Here is a 14659-nt window from a genome sequence, read left to right as displayed (position 1 = left end):
TTCCCAGCTCGGCTGTCCCACGGGCAGAAGGCCTTGTCTCGCTTCCCATCTCCTTGAGTTTCCTTCGGGGAGCCCAGGCTATGCCAAGAAGCGAGCTGGGCACGGAGGAGACGATGGGAAGGGCTTCTGTCCCCTACGTAGGGGCAGAGGTGGGAGAGCTGGGGTCAGCCGAGGATCCACGGTGAAAGAGACACTGGCTGGATCTTGAGGTTGCTGCAAGTGGGTGGGCCGGATGTTCCTGGGCGAGGACACGGCGCTCCCAGGTCCCCTTGGCAAGGACGGAGCTGGCCGGGGCTGCCTTTCCTTCCTCTGGCTTTGCAGAGGCCCTGGAAGCACGCGTGGCTGGAACCCTGGTCCCTGGACGCGCCCACTCATCAGAGCAGCAGATGCAGGTCATTACTCTGATTGCTGCTGAAAACGGTGGCCGCGGCCCAGGGCACGTCTGCGGATCACTTAGGGCCCTTGCAGAGCCGGTCAGCCCCCACGCACCCAGGGGCAGGTGCTGTGCAAGCTTCCCACACAGCCCTGCCAAAATTGTCCCCGGGCCCTGCAGCGCGCACGCAGCCGGGCTCACCCCTCCCCGGCCCCGCTCCGGGAGCAGCTGGCAGGGTCCCAGGGGCATCGGCAGGTGGCCAACGGACGGGGGCCCAGCTCGGGCTGTCCTGCAGCCTCGCTCTCCACGCTTCTCCCACTGTGTGGATGTGCCGGGCACCTCCTGGGCTGAGGACAGGCAGGATCTGGTTTCATGGCGCATTCAAAGGCACAGAGCGCGGCAGAGCCGGCCGCATTCCTGGGCCAGGGAACAGCCATGTTGTTAACGTGTTATTTATGGCGCCCTCCTGACTCTAGTCTCCTATTAGGGCCTCTGGGTGGGGCACTGTGCCCTCGCCAATCAATCAGCCAACCGACCGGGTGTCAGCCAACCAGGATCACACTTTGCTGGGAGCCGCATTGTTCCACAAGTTGTGGCAAATGGGCCGTTCCACACCCTCCAGGGCAGCCTGTGCGTGCGCAGTAACGTGTGTGCGTGAGAGGGTATGATGAACTTGAGAGAAAAGGTGCAGGTAGTCCTTTCTGATATGATGACCCAAATGACGACAGTCGATCACTAAAAGCCCCAGGGTGCATGGGAAGAACAAGGCAGGGACAACCCTTCAAACCTTCATCAGTGACACGTGAAAATTAGGAAGGTCCTCCAAAGGGAAGCACACGATGGTTGAGAGCTATGCAGATACTTTAATCAACATGGGGCATGCCTTTGATCCACTGGGGAGGCTGCGGTGGGAGGATTCGCAAGTTCGAGGCCAGCCTCAGCAAGTTAGCGAGGCCCTAGGCAACTTAGCGAGATTCTGTGTCTAGATAGATAGATAGATAGATAGATAGGGCTGGGCAGGTGGCTCAGTGGTGAAGTACCCTTGAGATCAACCCCCAGGACTAAAAACAAATACAAAAACCAACAGCTACAACAATCAAAATAAACCATGCATGTTTTTCAGGAAGGCCTGGGTTTGCTTGCGGAGGTGGTGCGGATGGGTTCTTGGGGACGGTGGTTGCAATCAGAACGTGGTGGCACCAGGTATGGAGGAGGGTGGCTCACGGGAGGTGTGGCCGTGGGTGGCATCTGGTAGGCGCAGGAGGTGTTTGCTCGGCCTACATCTGTGTGGTGCGGGTGAGCCGGGTGCAGTTTCCTGCCCTCGCTGCCCCTGGTTTCTTGTGGGTAGCATCAGGCATAAGCAAACACAGAATCTGGTCATGCTCAAGTGGGTCCCTAATAGATCAATCACAATGGAACAAATTTATGTTTTCAAAACAAGCACCAGAGCAGAACTGACTGTGCGCATGTGCAGACACACCCCGCACAGAAAAAAGACCCTGTGTGTTAGTGGGTTTTTTTGCACAAGTCGATCCATATTGTATATATATATATACAAGGCTGCAACCCATTGAATTTTTTTTTTTTTTTGCTAACCCATCTTCCTGACAGATTTCCATAGTGATCACAGAACTCTATGGAGTTCTGTCTGCTGTCTAACCTTCTATCAAATGAACACCCCTCATTTATTGGCTCTTCCCCAATGGAGTTTCCCACTCGTTATTGCTGTGGTTAAGCTCCCTGTCCCATCTCTCTGGGGACACAGGTGGCACTTTCTCTGGAAAGACATCTCAAAGAGGACATGCTGGGTCCCAAGGAAATAAATGCTCACTTTTCCCTTGAGAAGGATCTCTTAATGAATTGCATGGTTAACTATTTATTTGGCTTCATTTTCTATAGGAGTTTTAGGCTCACAGCAAAAGCTGTATTGACCACCTTGAAGGGCACGTCGTCCTGCAGAAGTCCCCACCGCCCAGCTCCATCCTGGGGATGGGTCCCAGGGGCCCTCCACCCTGAGCCACATCCCCAGCCTTTTAATTTTTTTTTTCTTTCAGGACAGGGTCTCGCTAAGTCGCCCAGGCTGGCCTGGAGAACGTGTGATCCTCCTGCTCACCCTCCCAGGTAGCTGGGGCGATGGGCGTGCAACACCACACCTGGCTCAGCTCACTGGAGTCCTTCACAACAGCTGTCAGTCCGTGGGCCTGACCCAGGATGCTCCGCTTTGGTTTATCCGGGGTCCGGTTGCTGTGGAATGGGGGTGTGACACAGAACGGGAAGGGGGCGCCCTGCAGGGATCCTGAGCTGAGGAATGGCGGAGATTCTGGAAGCTTCTTAGAGGATGACTTTCACTAGTACAGCTACTATTCGAGATGGTTCCCAGGCCCCTCTCTGCTGCCCGACTCCCTACTCCAGGGCTCAGGCCAGGCCTTGGGGCTCAGGAGAGTGACCCATTTTCAGCCTTGGTCGGTGCCAGCCTGCCCCCTGGGGCTGCCAGTTTCAATGTGCATGGGAGCAAATGGATTGAGGTCACGGAGCAGATGGCAGTAACTTTCAGTTGAGATCTGCCAGGCTGCACTGGACCCAGTGACCCGGAGGTAAAGTGTGTGCGTTGTCCCGTCCTCCCATTTGGCCTGCAACTCTGGGATCTCGGCCCTTTCCAAGGCCCATGCAGGCTTCGGCCCCCAGGGTGGGGGCGGTTAGCCTGTCCTTTGCTACTTCTGGGTCTCTGCAAGCAAGAAGACCCATGTTCTTCAGGAAGCAAGCAGGTGCCGGCTCCACCCTTTTGAAGACATCTCAAAGTACCTCTGTCTCTTCAGCTCATTAACCCGACTCTGTCCTTGGGGACTATCATTAATCCTATTTTATAGATGGAGAAAAGACATAGGAAGAGGCGGCCCAGGGACTCCTGACACTTGTGGGTCAGGAGGAAATGATATGGCCTTGTTTAAACACACATGTGACTGGGTGGGGACACAGACACTATGACCTGGAGGAAATCAAGGAAAAAAATTGCCATTCTTTCTAATAGCGGGGAGATGGAGGATGGCGTGTGGGGGCACCAGATATTGAACCAAGAGGAGCTTTACCACCGAGCTACATTTGCAGGCTTTTTCTCTTTTATTTTAAAACAGTGTCTCATTAAGCTGCTTAGAGGCTTTCTAAGTGGCTGAGGCTGGCCTCAGCAATGCAATCCTCCTGTCTCAGTCTCCCAAGCCCCTGGAAGGGGAGGGTCATCAACAAAAATGCTCCTCTTACAACCTGCTGCAAGATACAGAAATGTCTGTCCATCTCGTTATGTCCCAGCACTGCGGCTCTTTAATTTTGGGTCACAGAACTCTTGGTGAATCTGAAAGAGGCTCAGGTTCTTTTGCACAGAGGTCTGACCCTTGACTTCTCTCCAGAGTCGGATGCACCTCTGGGCACGTTGCAGGTGCTCAATGAACATTTACTGAATGAATTAATGAACTGCACAAACCCTGGCTGAGGCCTGACTTGCCACAACCCTGGAAAGCAGTATGGCGATTCCTGTAAACACTAGGAATGGAACCACCATTTGACCCAGTTATCCCACTCCTCGGTTCATACCCAAAGGACTTCAGCATAAGACAGTGGCACGGCCACATCAGTGTTCATAGTAGCACAATTCATAATAGCCAAGCTATGGAGCCAACCTAGGTGCCCCTCAACAGATGAATGGATAAAGAAAACGTGGTGTATATACACAATGGAATATTACTCAGCCATAAAGAAGAATGACTTTATGACTTAGGCAGGTAAATGGATGGACCTGGAGACTATCATGCTAAGTGAAATAAGCCAATCCCCCAAAAGTCAAAGGTTGAATGTTTTCTCTAATATGCGAAAGTTAATCCATAATAAGGGAGGAGATTTAAAAAGAAGAATAGAAGGTAAGTCACTGGCGTAGGCAAAGGGGAATGAAGGGAAGGCAGAAGGGATGGAATTCATCTGATCTAACTTTCTTATGCCCACCTCAGTGAATCTCACCATCATGTATATTCACAAGATAATAATAATAAAAAAATATAAGTAAATAGAAAAATCAGTAGAGGGAAGGAAATGGTAGGAAAGAGAGGGGAGGAAGGGAAAGTACTGGGGACTGACCTAGAACAAATCATATTCCATGCTTTTATAATCATGTCAAAATCAGTCCTATCGTCATGTCTAACTAAAAAGAACCAATTAAAGAAAAAGAAATTAAAAAGAGAAAGAGAATCATTTTCTCATGCTCTTAACCATAAGGAAGTTAGTTGTCCCCTACTACAGATGGGGACGCCAAGGCAGGATTCTTAAGATCTGGGAGATGGTACTTGAAATCCTAGGTAGGCGTGACTCTTATTGTGGAACATTCCCAATGTCCTTGGCCACCATGGGTCTGTAGTTGAGGAGCTTTAAAGATGGAAGAAACCCACCGTGTTTCCTGAATCTCTACAAAGACTCAGCTTTCTTTGTGTGCCTCAAACATTCTTCCAATGCTGTCCCTCTGAGTGTCAGTAAAATCCCACCATGCATGTGGGGGTCTTGAGAAAGATGCCCGTCTCTGCAGATGACAGAATCCAGAAGGTTCTTGTAGCAACAAAGGAGGTGGTGGTCCCCTTAGTGGGAGGAAGGAACAGATGAGGGCCAGATTCCTGAGAGGTGATTTTTCTTTTCTTTATTGACCTCAGTGTCTGCCCAATAATCTGGGTTATATTCTTCACTGGAACATTCAGCGTGCGCTGGGGAACACTAGTCAGGGGCACTGGGAGCTCTGGGATTGAATCCTGCCTCTGTAGAAGCAGTAGCCATCCATTTTCCATTCTGGGCCTCGGCTTCTTGACTTGAGAAGTGGGGCAGTTATCTCTGAGCGACAGCGGTATATTGCACCCCACATGGGGGACATGTTGTGGCTCACGGCAGGTGCTGAATTGCTGCTGCGGAGGACTTTGGCAAACAGGAGCTGGGGCCATTTGCATTTGGAGTTCACCCTGGGATATTTTTGGGGTGCAGTGCAGGGTGCTTTTAGGAGCCATGTTCTAGTGAAGGCCTGGTGAGCTGGTAATTGGAAGGCTAATGACAGTGCTGATGAGTCACGGCTTGCCTTCGCCACGGCACTTTCATGTAGAGGGATCCTCAGGCCTTCTCCAGCCACTGGCTACGCCTCCGCCCTAATGGCTCTGATCCCTTCCTAAATGACCTTTCATCCTGGCAACAGGCAGAGTTTACTAATTACAGTCTCTGGCCCTCGCTCCACCCAGCCTGCGGTTGATTTATCGGCCACATTATTAACCTTGATATTTTCTGCCCTAGAGGAAGAACTGTGGCATCAAAGGAGCCAAGGGACCTGCCCCAGGCTCTGCCACAAGCCAAACTCAGAGTCTGGTACCCAAGTAAGCTCTTCTGGGACCCGGCCACTCTGTTCTGCAGGTCCCCCCAGGAGTCTCTGGGGACATGTTTAGATAGCTGGATTGTGTTTGCATGATGGCTGAGCTCTTTGGTTTTTGGAAACTGAGGTATCCTGTTTCTCTGCTCACCCACGGATTGGACTTCTTCTTCTCTCCAGCAGGTTTTGATTCTATGAGATCTGGAGCCTTGTGGCCTCTGTTGACCTCAGTGTCATCTGGAATAGCCAGCGGTACACAGCCCGTGTTTGATGAGTTCCCAGATTTGTGAATGAATAAGCACAATGTAGATTCTGCTAAGAGCCGACCCATCCACCATGGGAAAGCTTAAAGGAGGAGACAGCAAGTAAGAGAGACGCTGAGCCACGCGGAGATCTCCAGGTGAAGACCTCAGTGTGCGTCCTGGGCAGAGCTGGAGCCTCAGCCACAGGCTGAGTGACATCCATGAGATGGAGATGGGTAGATGGGGAGAGGCTCCCGGTGCTAGGCAGAGGGTGCCTGTGATGAGAGATGTGCTGCAGACCTGCCAGGCCCTATTCTCCAGTACATCCCTTCCTTCAGTCTCGTGGTAACATGGGATGGCAGAGTCCCACTTGAACTTGAACAAGGCCCTTTGGGCAAGGACTAATGTCAATGGCTTGGGCCCTGTGCAGTGGTGCAGGGGAGAGAGGTCAAATCTCTGAGCTATTGGCAATGACATTGGGAATGAGGTTGATGGCAGGGGATGGGGATGGACTTCTCAAATGACTTGGCCGTAGCCAAGTTTCAAGAAACCGTTCATTCCATCCAAGAGAAGGGCCGTGCTTAGGCCAACAGCTCAGCCATGTCTATATTGCATTAAAAAATGGCAGGAAATTTCCCCAAATTTCATTGTTTAAAAAAGTGACGTCTCAGGCACTTCATCCATAACATCTAATGATAATCAAAAGCTTTTTTTTTTTTAACCTTTTAGTTTTTTGGAGCTGAGATCCAAAATCATTTAACAATGGCCTCCTTACTATGCAGCATGTTGGAAAGAGATGGAATTCCTGATTTTTGTCCCTGTCTCTGTTTGATGTATGAACTTGGGTAGGTTCCTGTTCTCTCTCTTGGTCTCAGTTTCTCCATCTGTAAAATGGGTGAATAATCATTTGTTTTCTAAAGCGCATGCTAAGGAATTCTTATTCTGATAGACACTCCATTTCAAAAGTGAGAAGGGAGGTTGGTCTAATGTTTTGGGGATTTAGGGCATCATCTATGTTCTTATTGAATATTGACTAAAATCATCTGGGTCTTAAAGGCTCTGAAGAAGTCTTGTAGTCAAGAGCCTATGTTTGAGTTTTGTTAAGTGGCTCTTTGTCCAAAGTGGGTCGGATAGAACTCAGTGTTGACAGAGCTCCGAAATTGAACAGGACACTGGGTTGTTTTGTTTTTTTCTTCCATCTTGGGGGTGGAACTCAGGTGGGCTTTACCAGTGAGCTACATCTCCAGCCGTTCTAATTTCTTTTATTTTGAGACAGGGTCCCACTAAGTTGCTGAGGCTGGCCTTAAATTTGGGATTATCCTGCCCCAGCCTCCCGAGTCCCTGGGATTACAAGCAAGTGCCAGCATGCCTGGCTGGTTTCATTTGACCTTTAATGCCTATTTCTTGTGTTTTCCTCATGCATTCATAAGAAAGCTTGCCAAGAGAAGAGTCTTAGAATACTGTCGTATCCTCCTCAAAAGGCTATTTGTTCCCAAAGCTGCTTAATAAGCTGACCTTTGGTGGGGTACCATGTGGCCTAGTATTTCTTTTCTGGTGTGCGTGTGTGTGTGTGTGTGTGTGCATGCGTGCGTGTGTTTCTATTCGACATCTAAATCTTTCTTATGTGAGGAAAATGGCAAAAGAGGAGAGAGGTCCTCATCTCTTATAAGCCAGGAAGTGGGTATGTGTTCTTTTTCCAATCGCTGGAAGCTGGGGTAGGTCAAGGGATTACTGATGGGACAATTATACGTTCTTGACCCAGAGAAGACCCATCACTTTAGAGGGTCATTGAAACCACTAAGCGTTTATTCCAGGGGCAGTGGGCAGTGGGCAGTGGTGGTGATGGGGACAGGGGCACCGGACCCAGGCCAGGGCCGTATTCCTGCACTTGTGTTACCTGGCTGGCTTCCCTCGTTTCTTCCCTGCTATCCTTCTTGACAATTCTGTGAGCCACCAGGTACCCGGACATTTATTTTTTGCCTTGATTGGGGTTAGTTGGTTGCAACCAAGGATCCTGACTGCTCTATCAAAACCAACCAACCATCCATTCACCTATCCATCCATCCATCCACCAGTGCATGCCTGCATCCATTCATCCTTCCATCCATCCATCCATCCATCCATCCATTCATCCATCTATCCATGCATCCACCTGTCCATCTACCCATCCATCCACCCATCTGTCTGTCCATCCATCCACCCACCCATCCATCCACCCGTCTATCTGTCCATCCATCCACCTATCCATCCATCCATCCACCAATGCATGCCTGCATCCATTCATCCTTCCATCCATGCATCCATCCATCCATCCATCCATCCATGCATCCATCTGTCCATCTACCCATCCATCCTCCCGTCTGTCTGTCCATCCATCCACCCACCCATCCATCCACCCATCCATCTATCCAGAACATTTACCCATTTAAACATCCATCTATTCATTCATCTATAATTTACCTGTCCATTCCTCCAACATCAAAGGCACTGAGCTGGGGACTGGGCACATACAAAGGTGAATAAATCAACAGGAGCAGGAAACAGCAAGAAACAAATGACACATTAAAATCTAGGAATCTGAGGAATTTCATAAAGGAACTATTAACAAAAGTGTGGGCTGTGCTCCGGAAAATGAATGGCGCAGTTCCAATGGGACTGGGAATATTCTCACCCTCAGCCCTGACGGGGAGAGGAGGGAGCAGTTTTTAAGAATTGGGAGGTCTCCCAGCCAGCTGTAGCCTTTCCTAGAGGGACACAGTCAACCTGTGGTGACCTGGCAAGGGTGGGCTGAATACTTTGTCATCACGCTCTGCCCTGTCTCTGATTTCCTACCAGAGCAAAAAAAAACATCGAACTAGGTCATCCAGGTCACCCTCCCGGGAAAGGAATGGGGCAGAGAAGGATGGAAAATAGATCTGGAGGGTCAGATGAAAGACACCTACACAGCAATGTCAGTGACACTGGTCATGTCTCCACTCGAAGATCTCTTGTAGAGTCCATAAGCTACTCAGTGTCCCAAACATTAATTTTTGTCCTCCATTAGAGTCAGTTGGTTGCTTCTAAGAATATTGACTGCTCTGAAAAAAAATTGATCCATCTACCCATACAACCATTCCATCCATACATCTGTCCATCCATCCATCTCTCCATCTCTCCATCCATCCATCTATTCATCCATCCATCCATCTCTCCACCTCTCCATCTCTCTATCCATTCATCCTTCCATCTATCTCTCCATCCATCCATCCATGCATGCATCCATGCATGCATCCATTCATCCATCTATCTCTCCATCTCTCCATCCATCCATCCATTCATCTCTCCACCCATCCATCCATTTATCCATCCATCCATCCATCCATTCACTCATCCAAACATCTACTCACTTATCCATCCACCTGTCCACCCACCCACTCACCCACCTCCAGGAGTTTATGAGACAATCAAATGAAAGCCAAATTATTAATGGTTTCCTGTGACTTGTAAACTCCCTTTCTCACCGTTCCCCATCCCCTTCATCTCCCTTACTCTCCTCCTCATTTCCTCTCCTTTGGGCACACCGACCTCCACGCTCCTCTCTCGATCAGAGGCTGCCTCAGTGCCTTCACACATGGGGTTTCTTCTCCCTGGACAACTCTGCTCCTCCTTCCTTCCAAGTTTTTTCTCCAATGCTGCCCTGTCTGATCGCCGTCCATCCTCTGGGACTCCTCCCCACCACCCTCAGCCTTTGTCTGCCTTCCTGATTATTGTCCTTTGTAGAACCTTTGACTATGTTCTTGAGCATGTAAAATGCGTGTCCTTCCTCACCTCCTAGTGGAATAGGAATTCTGTAAAGGAGGGATTTCTTTTTTTGCCATTTTGATTATTGCTGTTCCCCTAGTGCCCCAAGGAACCGCTGGCACCTGGAAGGTGCTGGATCACTCCTGGCTGGATTCATGAATGAAGACACGCAAGCAGCTCTGTGAACGCTTCCATCCCACCATCGGAGGGAATTCAGCCCAGACTTTTCGGTGAGACTTTCTGCAAACTCACTTTCTTCCTCGTTCGGCCCAGGCTGAAACTCAAGTAAGAGTTAATATGCTCCTCGTGCCCTCAGGAAAAGTCCTGAACTTTCCATGAGAGCTGTGGACTTGGCTCCTACTGACTTCTTGTCCTGCTTAGGGAACTGAAGGCTAGGAAGGGAAAAAGTGAACACTTCACACATCCATCTTCAAAGCACTTAATAAACGTTCAAGTAATTAATTCTCCTGGCTCCGGGGAAGTGGATTTTATTGTTTCTGCTTTGACAACAGGGAATGAGTGTGCTCAGGAGTTCCATGATTTTCCCAGGACCCTGGAGCCAGCTGGGTGGTGCTAGGATGTCATTGGCACTCACTGAGCTTCTGGCTGGGTCGGGCCACCTCCAAGTTGGTGGCAGAGGGACGGAAGGTGCTGGGAGGTGGTTTGGACAGCCTTGGAGCAAAGCCGTTTCTCTTTTTCAGAGGATTTTGGGAGCTGGGCGCTCCAGAGGCTGCAAAGAGATGGGAACAGAACACGCCCGGAGTTTCAGGTTTATGTCGAGGCTTAAGTATCAACTTTACGTGGGAAATGACGAGCTGTTTCCTAATGCAGAGCAGGACAAAATAGGCAAAGTGACTTCTGCTACCCCTGGAGGATCAGGGTCCATCGATGGCTCTAACTCCACCATTCCAGCCGTTTCCCTTATTTATTTTTCAGAAAAATGTACTTATCTGATATTCTATTCTGCTCATGGCCCACTTTCTGAGAGAAAGGACATCAATGGGTCTGGCTGTTTTTACTAGGAATATTGATGGACAGCTGGGTGTGGTGGTGCACATCTGTCATCCCAGAGGCTTGGGAGGCTGAGGCAGGAGGATCGTGAGTTCAAAGCCAGCCTCAGTAAATGCGAGGCCCTAAGCAACTCAGTGAGACCCTGTCTCTAAATAAAATACAAAATAGGGCTGGGGATGGGGCTCCGTGTTCAAGTGCCCCTGAGTTCAATCTCTGATACCCTGACCTACCCCCCAACAAAAGTAAAACAGATGGAATTAGACAAGCCCAGAGAAGCTTGGAATCAGTTCCTGTCATTGAGGTTGTAAGTTTGGCATCTACCTGCCCTCAAGGCCCTCAGCCTGTACCTCAAAAGTCGTTCACACCTGCCGTTCACCATTCATCCAAAAACTATGAGGCTCGATAGAAAAGAACCCATTGACAGAAAACCCAGAGGAACATACACGCGTTGCACACATGTGGTTAAAATAGTGAAGTTTTCTGGGGACCTGGGGCTGGGGCTCAGAGGTAGAGCCCTCGCCTGGCAGGCATGAGGTACTGGGTTCGATCCTCAGCACCACATACAAATAAAATAAAGGGATTGTGTCCACCTGCAACTAAAAAAACAATATTAAAAAAATAGTGACGTTTTCAGTTGGGAAAACAAATCCATATCATCCAAATGAGGAGGGTTATCTGACGGGGACTTTAATGGTTAATATGTTTTTAAAATTATTAAGAAGGTGTAGAACATCCAAAGAGAACTGAAACCTATTTTAAAAAAAAGAATCAAAGGGAAATTCTGGACTTGAAATATGTAATTGGAATATATGATTTTATAGAGGATGATAATAGCGGGTTAGACTCAGGAGAGGATTAATGGATGAAGAGAGAGAGGAGTGGAAGGTGAATAGGGATTGAACCTGGGGTGCTTCACCACTGAGCCACATCCCCAGCCCTTTTTAGTTTTTATTTCGAGACAGGGTCTCCTAAGTTGCTTGGAGCCTCATTAAATTTCTGAGCCTGGCTTTGAGCTCGTGATCCTCCTGCCTCAGCCTCCCAGGCTGCTGGGATTACAGTTGTGCGCCACTGTGCCCGACTGACACACCCCTTTCAAAGAACCCTCTGTGCGGCTGATGCCTGATTTTTCAAGAATGCAAAATCCAAGTCTGATCAAATGTTAGCAGAGGCCCTGATGGATCTAGTGCAAAAGATTCGAGGCTCAGACTGACCTGGGCTGAAAGCTGGATGCTAGGTGGAGCCACTCCGGCCACATGCATGAAAACAGGGAGTGGCAACACCGAGGCCGTCTATTTCCTCTCTTTGGAGTTGATATCTGTCAAGATTTCTCTCCTCTGGGCCATCACAGGGTTCATACCCAGTGCAAACCAGTTTTCTGGGTACAGGCAATTTCAATAAAATTCCAACCACCCCAGTGTAAACCGAAATGGCAGAGGCTTGATCTGCAGACATCTCTGAGTTCAAGTCCTACCAAGTTCTGCCTTCTAGTGGCTCTGTGACCTTGGGCATGGTCCCTTCATCCACCAAGGGAGGCATCAGCATAGATTCAACAGGGGTACCTGCTTCCCAGTGTTATTGCCTTGAATGAAGAAATGTGTGCCAAGGACCTTGTATTTAAAGCACTGCAGACCTTCACAACTGGGAGGAGTCATGGTCATCGCTATCGTTATTCTGCTGGAGAGCTCCCCGCACCTGCTGGCTGCTGAGTTCCGTGCTATGGTAACTCATCTTTCACAGACTCCACACTCTCTCAGCCGCTCTCTCTTGAAGGAAATCTGGAGGGCGGGGGAAATGCACGGACCTGACCACCTCATGGATTGGAGAGCAATTGATGCATCTGGAGAACCATTTCCTTTGACTCCTCATGGGCCCATCCACAGGGGGACATCCCAGGGACCCCACCCTCCTCCAGTGGATTTCAGGTGGCTTTTCCTCAGTATGTTTCTTCTCTGGAGACGTATTGGGTCAGGCTAGTTGGAGACATGCATCCTAAGCTTCTTCTATCTGGGATACGTAAGTGGTTCTCGTAGGATCCACAAGGGCATTGTTCATATCCCCAAGCCCTTTGAGATGTCACCTGAGACAGTTTTAGTTCCTCCCTGTCCTGGTAGAGACCATACCTATTCCAATTGTTGTACCTCGGTCACTCTCCCTCTAGGAAAGAAAAAAAAATTGTGTCCACTTAATCCCTAGTTCACACTCCGCTGCTGAGGTGAGACACCAAAAAGACACACCCCAAATGGAAGCAGGCCTCTATTTCCCCAGTGTCCTTACAAGTTCATGGGCAAACGGTTGGCTGGTGTTCTCAGGGAGGGCTGAGTTAATTCCCGTGACGCCTGGTTACTCAGAGGAAGAGACGCAGTTTAGAGAAGCAAGATGTGGCTTTGAAATAAGGTGGCCCAGGCTCAAATGTTGGCCCAGCCAATGGCCAAGTGACCTTAGGGAAGTCCATCTATCAGGCTGGGTTAGTTTTTCCAATCTATGATGTTGGTTTTTAATGATACATCATCATGGTGAGAAATATTCAAGATGCCCACTGACGGCTGGATACCCTGGAGGACTAGGTTAGTGATAGTTGCTCTTATTATTTCCACGGTTAGACAACTTCACATGTTCAAAGACCTGGAAATCTCCTCGTCTGGAAGAACTCCCCCTGTTTGCTCTTACCAAAACATGAATTCATGCCCAGCCTTGTGGGACTTAAAGCCGACTCATTTTCCAGTGAATCAATAATGCTAATAAAATATGTTGGGTTCCAAGAACTTGTTCTGTCCAGAGTAGTAAAATCATGGTTAAGCCCCTAGAGTTGTTTGGGAGAATTGAAAGGTCTCAGGGGGTCAACAGGATATGGGGAGGCTGACCTTAACATGTCATGGGAAAACAATGTGGCAATTAGTGGCATCTAGGTGAATCTGGGTGAGCTCAGCCCTGGGGTCTCAAGGAGGGATCCCTCAGGAAGTCAAGGACAGGTTGTCCCTCCGTCCTCCTGGGCTGAGGTCCACATCCATGCAGCCAATGCAAGATAAGCCTGGGTGTGGGAGAGATGGCCGGGTGCCCAACAGTGTGTGACCTCTCATCATTTCCATTCTGGGGAGTTGTCCCTCGGAGGGGATTGCACAGTCAGGGACAGTGTTTCCTGGCCTTATAGCTAGCTCTTACTCATGCAATAGGAGCAGATGTGCCTGGGCCAGAGCCTGAAAAAATGCTTCTTCCAGCTCTCCTCCCCTGGGCAGTGTTCAGCTGCAGATGATTGGGAGGTCATGCCAGGGTGGTAGGTCCACAGGAGGTAACACACCTGAATCTTTGAATCATCACCTATAGGAATACCCATGTTGGACATTTGTGTGAGCATACAAAATAAATCTATGTTGTGTTGAGTCACTAAAATACTTTGGCTTTTTTTGTTATAGCAGCTTGTGTTGCTCTAATACACTGGGCTCAGTAGCCTAAATTCCCAAAGCCTTAGGCCCCCTGCTCACTGTTACTTGTCATCTCTGAGATGGTGGCTCCAGTACCTTCATTAGCTTGTACTTTGATGCTTTAAATTTTTTTTTAAGTTGTTGATAGACCTTTATTTATTTATTTATATGCAGTGCTGAGAATCAAACCCAGTGCTTCACACATGCCAGGCAAGTGTGCTACCCCTAAGCCCCAGCCCCAGCCCCGATGCTTTAAAATTGAACGGGTGAAAAATACTATTCACACCAAGCATTGAGGAGGAGGTAAAGGAACTGAACTCTCTCAGGTGGAAGGAAGGGAGAACAAAATGGTGCCATCCCTTGGTAAAAACAGATCGACAGTCTCTTGAAAGTCTCTACAGTGAGTCTGCTAGAAAGAGAGTCTAGGAGGAGGAGGAGGAGGAGGAGGAGGAGG

This window comes from Marmota marmota, unplaced genomic scaffold (assembly GCF_001458135.2).
Source record: "Marmota marmota marmota unplaced genomic scaffold, marMar, whole genome shotgun sequence".
Lineage (NCBI taxonomy): Eukaryota > Metazoa > Chordata > Mammalia > Rodentia > Sciuridae > Marmota > Marmota marmota.
The sequence above is the reverse complement of the archived record's forward strand: the minus strand, read 5'-3'. Positions refer to the sequence as shown.